The sequence below is a fragment of the Petromyzon marinus genome, chromosome 22 (genome assembly GCF_048934315.1).
Source record: "Petromyzon marinus isolate PM22_M1 ecotype Great Lakes invasive population chromosome 22, UKy_Petmar_22M1.pri1.0, whole genome shotgun sequence".
Taxonomy (NCBI): Eukaryota; Metazoa; Chordata; class Hyperoartia; order Petromyzontiformes; family Petromyzontidae; genus Petromyzon; species Petromyzon marinus.
The window spans coordinates 14,092,985-14,110,056 of NC_133688.1; the positions used below are offsets into that span (position 1 = coordinate 14,092,985).

Below are 17,072 nucleotides of genomic sequence, written 5' to 3' on the forward strand. Positions count from 1 at the left end.
TCAGGATTTTGGAGATATTTTTAGTGACCCCTGCAATGTAGGGTAAGGTGATGGTTTTGAGTGGCTCCACAAGAGGATCCTTCTTCATGACTGGAGTGATGGCTTTGCGGATTGTGTAGTCGGAGTAACCATTAGCCCTGAGAACCTGGTGTACGTGCTTGAGTTCACTGGTCATGTGTTCCTGGTTGGAAATGAATTGGGCTCTATGGTATAGAGTCTTGATGAGGGAGTTCTTCTGGGATGGATGGTGGTGGGAATCCGGTTTCAAGTAAGCATCTGTATGGGTAGCTTTCCTGTAGACAGAGTGGCTCATTGAACCATCATGTCTCCTTTTAATTAAGACATCCAAAAAGGGTAGTTTGCCATCTTTTTCAACCTCCATGGTAAATCTGATGGCTGGGTGTATGGAATTGATGTGGTCGCGGAATTGGTCTAGAGCAGGCTGGCCATGTGGCCAGATGACAAAGGTGTCATCCACGTACCTCTTCCATAAGGTTGGGCGTAGAGTGGCAGTCTGGATGGCGTCAGTTTCAAATTTTTCCATGAATACGTTGGCTACAACCGGAGATAGGGGGGAGCCCATTGGGGTACCCTCAGTTTGTTTGTAGAAAGTTCCATTCCAGGTGAAGTATGTGTTGGTTAAGCAATGTCTCACCAGGGGGGGTACATCAGGATGCAGTCCCTGAATGCCTCTGTTGATATTTAAACTTTGACTTTAACACAGCTGTTTCTGTCACAAGCTAATCCCTCGGCTATTTCAATGCTAAATTCTCCTGCTTTGATATGTGAACTCCTTTTTCAAGGCTCGCCACGCCTCTCACCGAGCTGAAACGACGCTGCGAATCTTAGCAGCGTTAATTGAAGCTCTGTCGTCCCGACAGTTCTGTTCTTTCACCTGAAGAAGGCTGCTTGTGTTGTGGCCGAAACGTCGTGAGAATTGTATTGTCTTATTTTATTTTATTATTCTCATTCTACGTGACTTTACTGAAAGAACCAAAGAAGATGAATCCTTGCAGTCACGAAAGCTTTAAATCGAATTCTTTTTTATTTGTTATGCTTCGGCTTGGGTCTAATTGTCCACGCTTAACTGACGTTGGCTGTAATTGGCCACCACGGTCCCTGACGTTATGGCAAGCTTCGGGGCCACTTCCATTACTAGTACATTTCATAAAAGCGTGTTTTTAAAAAAGTTTTAAAAAATATTTACTTTTTTAATTTTACTCGGAAGGCAGTGTTACTTACGAATGCGTTGAGTGCGCTGTTTATTGCGCAACATTGTGGTGGGCAGGGCTTTTGAGATTGAATGCCCCCCTCCCCCTTCACACGCGCTCCCTCCCTGCACGTCGATCCGGTTTGTGCGACTGAAATGTGTGCTGCAGGAATTTGTGTAACGCGGCGGGGTATTTCAGTATCATATAAAATAAAAAATGGTAGAGCGTATCAAATACAAAAAAAAGCAACGCCGCCGTGGTGGATACGACAAATGATCAGATCAATTGTAGTTTTAGTTTTACATTTTGAGCTGATTTGCATGACAACCCCATTCGGCGGAGGTGAAATTGGTCGAGGAGTTCACTCACCTAAGATAGGTGTACGCATGAAAGCAGATTAGCCCCCTCGTTATGTGTATCATTTAGGATGGATTAGAATTTACTGTTCAGTGTTTAGAAAGTCCCAGTTTTCTCAGCGCCCCGAACAGTGGAGTCCACGACTATGTAGTCAGTCAATCTCGCTGCCCTCTCTCATCTGTGGAAGGCCCAAACTGTTTACGATTCTATTAGAAAGCAGTGTTAAATTACTCTTTTTTTTAACGTAGCAGTGCGCTGCTACCAACAGTCCCTTACATTTTTGTAAAAAAAGAAAATTCCTTGAAAACCAATGCAACAACTTGTTTTTTTTTATTAAACGGACAGCCGTCTGTTGCACCACATAATAAAAAAAAATTCCGTCAGCCTACGGGCATTCTGAACCAATGTGTGTCAGAACCATTTGCTAAAGCTGGCACACTCTGGTCCTGTTTGTCTTTCTGAGACATCAGCACTGATAGTGAAAGAGACCTTTGTCTGATTAATTATTACCCCTCAGAATAGTCTTCCATGAATTGCACGTTGTGTCGGCACATCCAAATGAAAGCGTTCAGAAGGGGAACTGGAATGACACGTCGATTCAACCAATTAATCGATTGAAAGTTTAAATCAACTACTTTTTTGTGTTCGATTACTCAGGCCCTTTTAAAACATTATTGTTGTTCCCACGTCTCTGTTTTCCGAATGCGGAAGACGCCACCAAACAACTCCCATCAGATCATGTCCAGCAGCACGTGTGTGGGGAACAGACCGCATAGAATTGAGATACTCTCCGGTGTGTCAACTAACCACCATTTCAGAATGTAGCATCATGGGATCGCATCTCAAAACATCCAAAGCTGCAATGGAGTGATGGAGACATCGCCAATTGGAGCGCATGCCCAACGTGGGCTAGAGTTGATGCCTCGTGTTTGTTTGCAACTCATCTCAGATGAGGCATCTCCTGGCGAGGCTTTATGTAACTCCTCCACGTGGCTGTTGCTCGAGTCAATTCGTTCCACAGTTTACATAGACATATTATTGCTTCAATAAATAAATTAAAACTAAACGAACCGAGCGTAAACCATCACGCAAACTCCAGTCATCCACACGGCGGCTTTTTGGCTCGCAATGGAACAAAAGCGGTCACTGCTTTCAGATGCGCTTCTGCGGCCGTCTGGAAGGCTCTTCCTTCCAATATTAGGAAGCCACTTGAGGTTATGTACTTTAATTCCTTAGAACTGCTTTTTGTGTTTAGTTTTATTGTCCTTCCCCCGTACCTCCGATTACCACGGTTGGCTACGTGCTGTGTTAAAGAAGTTAAACATACATACGTACAAGCGACCAAGTATAACACCAAATAGTTGATGGTGGGACACTGTTTGGGCAGATCTTGTGTACTTTGCAGCAGCCGAGGCAGAGGGGATAAAGCATTGAATGAGTCAAATTCTTTGAAGGTAGATGTTGATTAATTACAATTGCTTGTGTAATGTGCCATTTCGCTCTTTGTCTTTATCCAATCTTCCCTGGCACAACTCTTTTCATCCCAATGGGCTCTTTGATTTTTACTGAAAATGTAGTTATAAAACATCATACCACGCACACGTAATTTCATACATTTTAGGATGATCAAATCAGCCTGAATGGGCTATATCTGGTCTGATCGCAGAAGCCGAGCAGGATTTTAACCTGGTTATTTCTTGGATTAATTTGACGACCGGTGCTTGCCAGGTGTTGCGCGTGTATGGGTTACGAGGTGGCCAGTAGATGGCAGTGTTGAGTTGTCAGCACTTTGCACGCACGGTGGAATTTCTCCACGTTCTCTGGTTTCCCAGGCCGTAGACATGGAGTCAACATGGGGGGGGGGGACTAAATCTACCAGGGGGTCTGGGGGTCCCCACCCAGAAAAAAAACATCTAAATTTGAAAACGAATTTCCTGCCTAAAATATAAAAAAATCACTAGCACATAGGATGGACTTTTCTAATAGTGTATAGTATTACATTGCTGTTTTTTCTTTTTTACCTTTTCTTGTTTCATTGTATGTAATGGCAGAGATTAGGGATTAATAAAGTACAACCACAACCACAGTCATATAAACAGAAATCTATTTTATAGCAATATATTGGGGGGGACATATTGAGCATATTTGGTTTCTTCCCATATTCATCTTAACACTCATTCATGGAAATGGGCCAACAACTCAACGCAGGGTCTTCCTGAAAAATAAGTGTTGAGACTCATTGGTGATGCTCTCCTAGGAAAATAATTGGTACTGCTAATAATTCCCTCTTTCCGCCCATTACTTACACGGTATACACAGTAACCCTTTGTAATTAGGCTCAGCGGTGACACGCGGCTCACAATCGTAACACTGAGTGCTGACTCGCTCAGCCCATCATCCAATCGGGGTCGATAAAATAGTACCGCTTTGTGGGGCAGTCACCAGTGGTTGCCCTATTGATAGACTCACCCTTTCCATCGGAATGTGGAATTTCTACCACTGGTAAAAATAAATTATGATGTAATACAATCATTTCGTTGTAATATCAATGTTTTTTTAAATATATTCATAGCGGTGTTATAGCGACGTGCGGCATTTAACATAATTATCTCGCCCAGACGCGTCCCATCGCCTGGGAAGGTGGCTTGCATAGGCTGGATGTCACTCTGTAAGAGCCCGGGCGAAAGGGGCTGTCGTCACGCACACACACACACTTGTGCGTGTGCCCGTGTGGTGGGGAGGGGAGATCACGTGGATCCCATCTTATGCAGCTCTCCCAAACGGGCGAGTGGAGGAGCAAGAGAGAAGAAGATAGGGGCAGGGAGAGAGAGAGAGGAGGGGGAGATGACACACACACACCGCGTGCACAACAGCAGAGCCACCACCACCACGCTCCTACTGGCAGCACGGTACGCTGCTGCTGCTGCCTGCACGCAGACAAAAGCTCCCTCCTCTCACAGGCACTGCTCGTGCTGTTATCCCAACTCGGCTCTCTGCAGAGAAGGTAACGGGTGGGGGGGAAATCACGCGAACAGTAACACACAGCCACAGCCAACGCCGCAACACCACACACATGCGAGCCGCTATTTCACGCATTCACCACCCGTATGATGCGTTGCGTTCACCGCAGCGCGTGTGCGTAGCACACAGGCAGCGCGTGTACGCAACACACAGGCAGCGCGTGTACACAGCACACAGGCAGAGCGTGTACACAACACACAGGCAGAGCGTGTACACAGCACACAGGCAGAGCGTGTACGCAGCACACAGGCAGAGCGTGTACACAGCACACAGGCAGAGCGTGTACGCAGCACACAGGCAGAGCGTGTACGCAACACACAGGCAGAGCGTGTACACAGCACACAGGCAGCGCGTGTACACAACACACAGGCAGAGCGTGTACACAACACACAGGCAGCGCGTGTACACAACACACAGCCACCACGTGTACGCAACACAGGCAGAGCGTGTACGCAACACACAGGCAGCGCGTGTACACAACACAGGCAGCGCCTGTGCGCAACACACAGGCACCACTTGTGCAGCACACAGGCAGAGCGTGTACACAACACACAGGCAGAGCGTGTACACAACACACAGGCAGAGCGTGTACACAGCACACAGGCAGAGCGTGTACACAGCACACAGGCAGAGCGTGTACACAGCACACAGGCACCACGCGTACACAACACACAGGCAGCGCGTGTACGCAACACACAGGCACCGCGTGTACACAACACACAGGCAGAGCGTGTACACAGCACACAGGCACCACGCGTACACAACACACAGGCAGCGCGTGTACGCAACACACAGGCACCGCGTGTACACAACACACAGGCAGAGCGTGTACACAGCACACAGGCAGAGCGTGTACACAGCACACAGGCACCACGCGTACACAACACACAGGCAGCGCGTGTACGCAACACACAGGCACCGCGTGTACACAACACACAGGCAGAGCGTGTACACAGCACACAGGCACCACGTGTACACAGCACACAGGCAGAGCGTGTACACAGCACACAGGCAGCGCGGGCACGTGTGATTCTCTCGCCCGTGTCTGGCGAGCGTGCCGCGTGCCGCGTGCGTCCGAGCAGCGGCCTCATCGGAGGCATAGGCGGCGCGCCGTCGCTCGGCATTGTTGGGCATTGTTGGGCGCAGGAGCCGCGCAGATGCAGCCGTGCTGCTGTGGTCCGCTCGCTCCGTGAGCCCGTGTCGAGTCGTCGTCTTCTTCCACATCCACACATCCCCCACGTGGCGGGCGATGCCTGGTGGTTGTGGTGGTGGTTGTGGTGGTGGTGCTTTGCCAGCTACCCCCCTCGTGTGTCACGGAGTCGGCCTTCAGAGGTGCTGCTGCTACTCGCTCACAGCACTTGCCTCAAAGGTCTGTTAAAAGGCTCTGCGGTGGTGGGGGGTGGGATCTTCTTCGTCTTTGTGTATAAACATGTGCTCGCTAAGAGCACTTGCCACAAATGTATGCTCAGGCTATATTACAGGGGGGGGATCTTTGTCTTTGTGTAGACATGTACTCACTAAGAGCACTTGCCCCAACAGTCTATTAAGGCTATACAGGTGGGGGATCTTTGTATTTGTGTATACATGTACTCACTAAGAGCACTTGCCCCAACAGTCTATTAAGGCTATACAGGTGGGGGATCTTTGTATTTGTGTATACATGTACTCACTAAGAGCACTTGCCCCAACAGTCTGGTAAGGCTATACAGTTGGGGGATCTTTGTATTTGTATATAAATGTTCTCGCTAAGAGCACTTGCCCCAACAGTCTGGTAAGCTATACAGGTGGGGGATCTTTGTCTTCGTGTATACATGTTCTCATTAAGAGCACTTGCCCCAACAGTATGTTAAGGCTATACAGGTGGGGGATCTTTGTATTTGTGTATACATGTACTCACTAAGAGCACTTGCCCCAACAGTCTGGTAAGGCTATACAGGTGGGGGATCTTTCTCTTTGTATATAAATGTTCTCGCTAAGAGCACTTGCCCCAACAGTCTGGTAAGCTATACAGGTGGGGGATCTTTGTCTTTGTGTATACATGTTCTCACTAAGAGCACTTGCCCCAACAGTATGTTAAGGCTATACAGGTGGGGGATCTTTGTCTTTGTGTATAAATGTTCTCGCTAAGAGCACTTGCCCCAACAGTCTATTAAGGTTATACAGGTGGGGGATCTTTGTCTTTGTGTATAAATGTTCTCGCTAAGAGCACTTGCCCCAACAGTCTATTAAGGTTATACAGGTGGGGGATCTTTGTCTTTGTGTATAAATGTTCTCACTAAGAGCACTTGCCCCAACAGTCTGGTGAGGCTATACAGGTGGGGGATCTTTGTCTTTGTATATAAATGTTCTCACTAAGAGCACTTGCCCCAACAGTCTGGTAAGGCTATACAGGTGGGGGATCTTTGTATTTGTGTATAAATGTTCTCGCTATGAGCACTTGCCCCAACAGTCTGGTAAGCTATACAGGTGGGGGATCTTTGTCTTCGTGTATACATGTTCTCATTAAGAGCACTTGCCCCAACAGTATGTTAAGGCTATACAGGTGGGGGATCTTTGTATTTGTGTATACATGTACTCACTAAGAGCACTTGCCCCAACAGTCTGGTAAGGCTATACAGGTGGGGGATCTTTGTCTTCGTGTATACATGTTCTCATTAAGAGCACTTGCCCCAACAGTATGTTAAGGCTATACAGGTGGGGGATCTTTGTATTTGTGTATACATGTACTCACTAAGAGCACTTGCCCCAACAGTCTGGTAAGCTATACAGGTGGGGGATCTTTGTCTTCGTGTATACATGTTCTCATTAAGAGCACTTGCCCCAACAGTATGTTAAGGCTATACAGGTGGGGGATCTTTGTATTTGTGTATACATGTACTCACTAAGAGCACTTGCCCCAACAGTCTGGTAAGGCTATACAGGTGGGGGATCTTTCTCTTTGTATATAAATGTTCTCGCTAAGAGCACTTGCCCCAACAGTCTGGTAAGCTATACAGGTGGGGGATCTTTGTCTTTGTGTATACATGTTCTCACTAAGAGCACTTGCCCCAACAGTATGTTAAGGCTATACAGGTGGGGGATCTTTGTCTTTGTGTATAAATGTTCTCGCTAAGAGCACTTGCCCCAACAGTCTATTAAGGTTATACAGGTGGGGGATCTTTGTCTTTGTGTATAAATGTTCTCGCTAAGAGCACTTGCCCCAACAGTCTATTAAGGTTATACAGGTGGGGGATCTTTGTCTTTGTGTATAAATGTTCTCACTAAGAGCACTTGCCCCAACAGTCTGGTGAGGCTATACAGGTGGGGGATCTTTGTCTTTGTATATAAATGTTCTCACTAAGAGCACTTGCCCCAACAGTCTGGTAAAGCTATACAGGTGGGGGATCTTTGTCTTTGTATATAAATGTTCTCACTAAGAGCACTTGCCCCAACAGTATGTTAAGGCTATACAGGTGGGGAGTCTTTGTGTATAAATGTTCTCGCTAAGAGCGCTTGCCCCAACAGTCTATTAAGGTTGTACAGGTGGGGGATCTTTGTCTTTGTGTATAAATGTTCTCGCTAAGAGCACTTGCACCAACAGTCTATTAAGGTTATACAGGTGGGGGATCTTTGTCTTTGTGTATAAATGTTCTCGCTAAGAGCACTTGCCCCAACAGTCTGGTAAGGCTATACAGGTGGGGGATCTTTGTATTTGTGTATAAATGTTCTCGCTAAGAGCACTTGCCCCAACAGTCTGGTAAGGCTATACAGGTGGGGGATCTTTGCCTGTGTGTGTGTAGTGGAGAGCGGTGGGATAGTGGTTAGCGCGCTGTGCTGAGCTACGAACCCGGGCAACCCGAGTTCAATTCCTGGCTCACGGCCACAGCGCCGTTCTTGGGACCTCTCCTAGGTCGACTCGGCCTCAAATGAGTAACCTGGTGCGGTGTGTAGTAAACATCGCCACTGGGGAGACAAAGGCGGTCGGTCGGACGTGGTGCTGACCACCCACCACCTCGTGTGCCGTGCCGGCCTTCATAGGTTGCTCCTCGCTAACAGCACTTGCCCCCTACAGTCTGTTGAGGCTATACGGGGGGGGCATCTTTGTCTTGTCTTTGTGTGTCTACGATCAACGCAGTTCCAGGGGTACCTGCAACCCTGTAAGGTCCCACACACACACTCATCGCTTGGAATCAACACGTTGCTTCGCGTGACAAGCCCGTGGTTATGTAGACGTCTGTCGGTGCGAAGTGCTCGCAAATACCGCGTGCAGTGGGGTATATACATTGTATGTGTATATACTGCGTGGTTGTACTGCCAGTGGTGAATCTATACATTGATGTTGATATGTATGTATATGTGGTGGGTCTGTCCGGGCCGCACTTAGTGCAGACGATGTGGATTACAGACGAGGCATTTGCGGTGTTTGTTCCACACAAAGACAAAAGATCCCCCTCGTAGCCTCAACAGACTTGTAGGGGCAAGTGCTATTAGCGAGCACCTATTCATGCCACACATACACACACACACGCGGCTACATGCACCCTATCCAGCTATTACGCTGTCTCGCTCGATAACACGGCATTGTTATACTTCTTTAAGGCTAATTACGTTTTTTTTACAGTTCTACAAAATGTACATGATTCTCTGCACGCTCGTTACCACCATGCTGGTGGTGTGAACACAACATCTCTGATGGTGGCGTGTATGGAACATCCGCGGGGTGCATATACTGTAATATCTTTGTGTATATCTCTCTATATACAACCGCTGGCTCTTTGGCACATTTGCGCATTAATACTCAATTCTCTTCTCCGCATTGTTCCCGGCGGCTGAGTTGTGAACAGGTCTTATGCTCCCGGCGGAGATGGTCGCCGTCTCTTGGAAACGGCCGCTTTGCTCCCCCTCCCCACAACAATAATAATAAAGGTTTTTATGTTTTAACCCCCCTCCCCCAGGCGGTCTCGTACCCAGTGGCTGCTCCGTGGAGCTAAGGGGCTCACGATAATAATAATAAAACTTGGTGGACACAATAGCCGGCGGTGGTGGTATTTTATTCAAAGGTTTGCAGTTCACTCATAAGGAGGGGGGAGGGGGGCCCTGCAGGCAGTGAAAGAAGGTTTATGCAGAGTGAAATCGGAATCTGTATTTATGCTGAAGGAATCCGATGAGCTGTCAAGCTCTTTTTTTCCCCTCTGTTCCCACAGATCTCCGTAATGTAGGCTTGTGTGTGTGTGCCGAGAGGGCTTTCTCAAGAACAGCAAAACACAATCCAAAAGCTGGTGGGGTTCCTAACATTTCTGCACCAGTGGGTCCAACCCTCACCCAACATGATTTAACGGACAGCCATGTGCAGCGTGCCGATAAATCGTGTCTGGAAGTTGCACTGACCACTTCCCACGCACAGCCTTGCGGTCTGCGCAGCACAGTTTGGGCCACTGAGCTAAACCATACATGGATGGATGGGGCTCTATGGTAAGGAGCGGTCTACTGGAACAGCGTTTATTGGCCAGGGAGCCATAGTATGCGGATCCAAGAGTATGAAACGCATTTCTCAGTGCAAACAAATCACTGTAAAGGGCACGATGGCATAAACAAAAACCCAGAAAGTTTAACCGGATAAGATTCAAACGAGACATTTTTCCAAGGAACATCGATTTTTGCAAACAGCATGATACCAAATGTATAATTGTCGATAGACTGGCAAAATTGTGAAAGTGAAAATGAGGGGGGAAAAAAAGTGTTGCCGAGAAAGAGGAATGGAAATATTATTTGCAGCAACCAAAATTGGTGATTGCAGCTCTTTGAGGTACAGCTCTAGAATTTAACCTCTCGCCTGGTGCCGTCATCTTTCCAGACACCACCTGGCTTGAGTGCAGCACCTCCTTCCCACTGCTCTCTGTCCTCCGCCAAGTCTCGCCGCAATGCTAATCGGCACCCCCATCCTTGTGCCTACTTACGTCAATCTGTGTCCATCGCGTCTCATTCTCGGTCTCCTTTGGAATTTCTGAGCAAGTGTCATTATTTTTTTTTCCCTCGAGGTGCTCTCCCCGGTTCCTCCCACATTGATCGACATTCATTAATATGGCTGAAAACATCTTAATGTTTATATACACGCAGCTCTGTGTGTCGTCGATTGTGTGGCGTTTTGAGATGTATTTGGGATAAATGATACTGCTCTCTCTCTATAGAAAACATATCTTCGTGAGATATGCTTTTCTAGACAAGCTCTAAGGTGGTGGATGAGGTGTCCATAGAATCGTCGCTTCTGACTTCGTATCCCATCCTCGAGTCTCCTTTTCACACCTCGTGTTTCCAACACTCGCTCATTTGCACGGTGTTCTGTCCACGATACCCATAGGGTCCGTCTGTAGCACAGCATCGCCCATGCTTCCATCTGTCGTTGCACATTATCTTAAAGGTCCAACCTTCGCGTCTATTTTCAACATAGCACACATGTGCTCGGTCTCACTTTGATCCTGTTCCTAAACCCCAAGTGCAACTTCACCTGCCGTCCGAATCACGCACTCGTTGATGTCTGGAGCCGTATAGTCCAATTCACGAAGTAAGTCGTTTTTTAAAAAAAATACTTCCACTTGTGATTTTGGTTTCTAGTTAGAGCATATTGCAAGGCCATGCATTCTAAGGCACATTGCTTTTTAGAGCTTTCATGCACCTGGGGATGGCCCTTTAAAGGTAATTCATGTTTTATCATTCGGACGTGGGCACATTTATTCACTTATGCATGCATGACCCAGCTGTTCATAATAAAACACACACCATGCATGGCCACGGTGGCGGGTCAAGTGGGGTTTAGGAAGCAATGCGATCGACAGCTAAACGTAGATTCCAATATTGTGATGTTTGGCTTATTTTTAAGCTCTCTGTGTACCAGTCTTGATAATGAATGTGACTTATTTTGGTTTTTAAGAACAAACTAAATAACTATGAAACATTATAGCTCGTCCATACCCTTAACATACACCTTTCCACAGCGGTAGGGACCATCGTGCATGACGGGAACAGCAACAACAAAAAACCTCATCACTTAAAAATGAACGCAATGTGAGGAAGCGTTTCCTTCGTGCGATGTTCCACAACTATATTGCATATTCTTGGTTCTTTCGGTAAAGTCACGTAAATTTTTTTATATTTTTTATTATTTTATTGTTTCCCTTCTACGTGACTTTACCGAAAGAACCAAGAATATGAATCCCTGCAGTCACGAAAGCTTTAAATAAAAAAAAATATATTGCAGTTCCCATTCTGTGATGAAAGACGTCAATTGATCATTTCAGATATGCCAGTCCCCACCGATAATCTCCAGGAATTGTTAATGCGGATGTCGTGACGTAATAAAACTAGGTCAGGCCATAAAACCCCTAAGTTTCAGTCAATAGCACTTCTCTGGCTGTCGCCTGATGAAGCTAGTTGTAATTACTGGCGAAACGTCGTACTCAAGATTTTAAATGTTGTGGCTTTGCTCTCCAACACACCGGTGCACTGTATTAGTTGGCTGTGTCGGTAGGTGATGGGTTTAACAACACATTTATATATTTACGCGATCTAACCCCCAAAATAAACCTGTTTTTATAAACAACAACACACGGCAAACACGTGTACAAAAAGCACCCGGCGCCTTTGCACATTATGCGAAACCCATCGGAGGCGTCGTTTAGTTAATGTGCTACTCTTGTTGGAACGAGGAATGTAAATGATAGAAGCAATAGGAGGTGGGACGTGGATTCGTTGATTGGAGGCGAAGGTGGCAGGGCACGGCATGATGGCAGCTCACTTTGGGGGGGGGTGGGGGGTGTAGGGAGAAATGTTTATCTCCCCTGCCCACCCCCCCCCCCCCAATGAGAGATGATGGTACAGAACTCCTACATTATGCCTTCGCGCTGGTGATAAAGCCTCTTGTGGTGTACACAGATGTGGTCCATTAAATTGCCATCTTTTAAAAAGGGCGCTTGGGTTTAACATGCCACCACCCCACCATTCCTCCTTTAAACACAACAGCACTTGAAACACAGCCACTGTATTGTCTTACCCTCTTCCACTGCAGACGTCGAGGACTCGGCGATGAACCCCCGTGGCTCCTCAAAGTGCTTTGTCACAACGCATTTGCATTGCAACCCCTCAAAGAGATTCCACGCACTCGGCTCGTGAGCCTCCCTGTTCAATTGTTTAGAATCAGGGTAGTGTGGCTGTGAGTGCGCTCGTGTGTGGGGAGAGGAAGGGCATCTTGGTTTAGCGCGCTGCACTACTAGCCCAGAGACCCGAGTTCGATTCTCGCTCTCACGGCCAACACCGGTGACGATTATCTGAACCGGTCCAGGGCCTCCCTAAGGTCGGTGTGTATACAGCGCCACTAGGGAGACAAAGGCCGGTGGGGCGTGGTGCTGGCCACCCACGGCCTCGTATACCGTGTCAGCCTTAATAGGTGTTCGCTAACAGCACTTGCCCCAACAGTCTGTTAAAGCTATACGGAGGGGAGGGGGAATCTTTGTCTTTGTTTGCACTGGAGAGGGTGGAGGGTTGAAGCTCATAGTGGCCAGTGCTTTCTTTTTCCCCCCACGAGAAACTATTTAATGCAAAGCAGATGTTTCTGCCGGATATTTTCTGACAAGTTACTGGGATTGCCGCGTCAGGCCCCAGCTCCTCTGCACAAAGTGCACGGTGGTCCTTGCGGTCTGCGGGTCCGTCGCTTGCCGTTCGCGGCGTGGGTACCCACCTCGCAGGGTGGTGCTCCTGCTGACTGAGATGACGAGGAAGCTGCTGTAGGAGACTGCTGGTGAGCCAGAGGGAGGAGGCCGAGTCCCCAAAGGCTGCGGCAAGGCTCGGCTCGCTTCCCCGCAGAAGGCGGTGGCCGGGCTGGTCGCTCGTGTGCTCTCGGTAAAAGGAACATCGCTGTCCGTCCATCATCGGCCATGATTGATCCACCACTGGATGACAGCCTTCTCGAGCCACCGTTGCCTCCCGCGATGTAATGATCCGCCGAGCACCCGCACACGAGACTATTGCATTGCTCCGTCTCTTCGGTGAATGTGGTGCTGTGCCCCCTGGATGCTTTTCGCCCCTTGGCTGCTGCCACTTGGTTGTTATTCTCGACCATCGCCCATCATCGCTGAAAACGACGATGTTCTGTTGAAGCCCGCATACTCTTGTCTGTAATCTGCAATGTGTTCTCTAATCCATGAGTTCCTCTTTCTGTCTGTGTAATTCCAAACGCGCATTTCTCTCAACGCTTCCCTGAACACGTTTCAGATTTTGTTCCATTTTATTCACAAACGAATATGTTTATGAGCCATGTAGCATTGCGAAATATAATGAGTCAGATGCCTCCTGTAATCTCAGAGGTTGCCGTTGAAGTGGCCTCTCAGAACGGGGTCATCCTGGCGTTGATTTTAATGACCTGGTAGTTTATGAATGCTGATACCTGAGCGAAGGTGATTGAAGGGAGTGGGTTTGATTAGCACAATAATAGTGTTTGAATCTGTTTGATTTTAGTGCAGTCATTAATGTTTCATCTTGTAATCACTGATATGTACAATCACTCGCCACGTAGCATCATGAGTGAAGCAGAGTCCATAGTCCACACAGTGTCAGAGCAAAAAATGCAATCCTATGTCATTGGCATGTGGACCTATTCCGCAGGGCTGATCTGGGTATAGATAACTCGTCCATCTGTTGAGGATTCATCAGCTACCGAGAGTTGTTCAGAACTGATACCTGGGGGCTGTCTAGGAAATTCTGTGGAATCGAAGTACTGACGTTGAAATGGTTTTGTGCTGGACTGTCCGGCGCCAATGTTCCATCATTCAGAACCGATCGCTATGCGAGTCGATCCGGGTAAAGCCACGTCGTCAAAAGTCTTTTGTGGCATTACCCATGTTTGGTGCAATTCATCAGGAGTTGGGCCAAGGTCTGTCCGGCAACCCCTGACAACACCTAACTTGGAGGCCATCCCTTCTCTTCAAGACGCCTGTGTTTGTTCCCTCGGAGGTCTATCGGCACACTTCGGTAATTCAGCAAGTTGTTTGATTGTAATGCATTGGCAGTGTTGCACGAGCACAAATAATGAACAACAACAAACAAAAAACTCAACACGTTCGTCAATAGCCTCGTGTGAAAAATATATTTCGGTGGATGGCCCTTCTTCATAGCACATTGAGAGGCCAGTGTGATATGAGAGTTAAACTATGAGGCCTGATGAGCCTGACGCTACTATACCATCCTGTAATTAACTTGTCATCCAAGATTTGTACAGATGTCAAGGTAGTGCCCATCATGTTTGTACCAATTGAGTTCGTGTGTCTTTGTATAGCGATGTAGCGGTTACGTGCAGTGTAGTGGTTAGCGCGCTGCGCTACGAACACGGCCACCCGAGTTAGATTCCTGGCTCACGGCCAACACCAGTGACGATTGTTTGAACCGGTCCTGGGCCACCCCTGGGCCGACTGCCTGAAATGAGTACCCGGTGCGATGTGTAAACGTTGCCATTAGGGAGACAAAGGCGGCCGGACGTGGTGCTGGCCACCCAGCCCCTCGTGTGCCGTGGGGGCGCTGGCTAACAGCACTTTCCTTTCCCCAACAGTCTGTTCAGGCTAGGCGGGGGATCTTTGTCTTTGTTGTCTTTGTCTTATAGGGATGAGCCATCCTTGGAGGCTTAGTCCTTATGCAAAATTTGTTTCGTATAATGGCCCAGGAAAGCGGTTGCGTAATGCTTCCTTAAGTAAGTACCTGTGAAGACCCTTTTGTTGAAGAGACAAAGGCTGTGTAAAGGTATGAAGTTACTTCTGCACCCCCCCCCTCCCCCATTGATATTTGAACATAAACGAACTTTTATTCAGTAGATAAATCCCACTGAGCTATATGTTCTTTTTTCAGAGATGACCTGGCCACACACGATTGCTCTTGGTAGTGGAGGACAAAGCCGGAAGCCTCAGAACAAAATCCACACGACCAACACAGGGAAAACATGCACGCACACTCCATATATGCAAGTGTCAGAGTTTGGGGTCGATCCCGCGGTCTCCTGCATACCAGGCAGGAGAGATAACATCTCCCTGCCCTTAGGTGACATCCACAAACATTACTTAGGAAATTATGCAAAGCAGGATTCTGTTGTGCCTGTAAACGTCCTGATGGAAACGTTTTTGCGATGCCATATCACGAAACAATCATACGTTCGTTTTATAGGGCATCGTTGATTTCACATCGAATCATCAGCTGTGGAAGATTAAATACGCTGAATAAGACAATTAAACTAAATAATGGTCAAATGATGTGCTTAAGTTGTTTCCAGACTGCAGAATGTCATGCTAAAGATACCCTAAAGTCGACAACGTATGACAACTGGGTGTTATTCAAAATGCGCTTAATTTTGTATTTGCAAATGGGGAAAATAGCCACTCTTTAAAAAGTTATTATACTGGAGCCGTAACTTAACAATGAACAGACTATGCTGTGTTCAGTGTATCACCTTTTAGTTTAATAATTTTTTTTGCTATAGAGAGGAAGGCAGAGGGGGGGGGGGAGTCTTGTCTCTCAACCATTGTGGCGTTGCTTTAGAAATCACACGCACGGTCAAATCCCTGCCATTGGCGAGATGTTAACTACCTCGCCTGGTATGAGGGAGGGCGTGGGTGTTATCCTAACCCTGACGCCTGTATGAGTTTGCATGTCTCTCTCTCTCTCTCCCCCCGTGATTGCGTGGATTTTTCTCGAGGTCCTTCCGTTTTTCCCTCTACATTTCTTAAAAACGTGAGTATTTGGCTGCTATAAATTTCCACATAAGCCACTTCAGACGTAAAACTTTCGTGACTGCAGGAATTCATATGCTTTGTTCTTTGGGTAAAGTCACGTAAATAGAAAACAAAAAATAAAAGCAAAAATCCCACGACGTTTCGATCACAACACAAGCGGTCTTCATCAGGCGGATGCTTTAATTTTAGATTTTTAGTTTTCTCTTTACCTGACTTTACCGAAAGAACCAAGAATATAAGCCACTTCGTTGAGCTGTCATTTGTGGCCAGGCCACTTCTGAAAAGAGCTTTATAGCTCGGTTAGCCTTACCTGGGAAAATAAAAAGAGATTATAGTTTTTATAATCTTAGCTCTTTCGGTAAAGTCACGTTGAAGGGAAACAATTAAATTATGAAATATATAGACCAATAAAAATTCTCACGACGTTTTAACACAAACGGTGTCATGGTCGAAAGGTCGTGAGAATTTTTATTGTTTTATATATATTATTATTTTATTATTTCCCTTCAACGTGACTTTACCGAAAGAGCTAAGAATATGAATTACTGCAGTCACGAAAGCTTTAAATCAAAATCATAGTTTTAATTGAGTTTCTTGGAAAGAGTGGAGTCGCTATCAACCCGTGAATGAGGAAACCGATTCATAATACGCTTTTGTCACTCCACTGCTGGATGAAGACAGTGCTGGTAATGGGGGTTGTTGGGCTGTACGTTAAATCGCCGGTCAATGCGGGTCGGTG

At 47.0% G+C, this 17,072-nt stretch overlaps 1 protein-coding gene across 10 annotated transcripts in view; it reads left to right on the plus strand.

Annotated features, from left to right (window-relative positions):
• The first annotated feature begins 4,301 nt into the window (after window positions 1–4,301).
• LOC116944967 (uncharacterized) overlaps window positions 4,302–17,072 on the plus strand; it is a 133,421-nt gene continuing 120,650 nt past the window's right edge. For 3 of the 10 annotated variants that reach the window (XM_076068737.1, XM_032958964.2, XM_032958965.2), the window contains exon 1: window positions 4,302–4,572. The gene's annotated coding sequence lies outside the window, so the exon portion shown is untranslated. The other 7 variants (XM_032958962.2, XM_032958969.2, XM_076068739.1 and 4 more) reach the window with 4 other exon arrangements.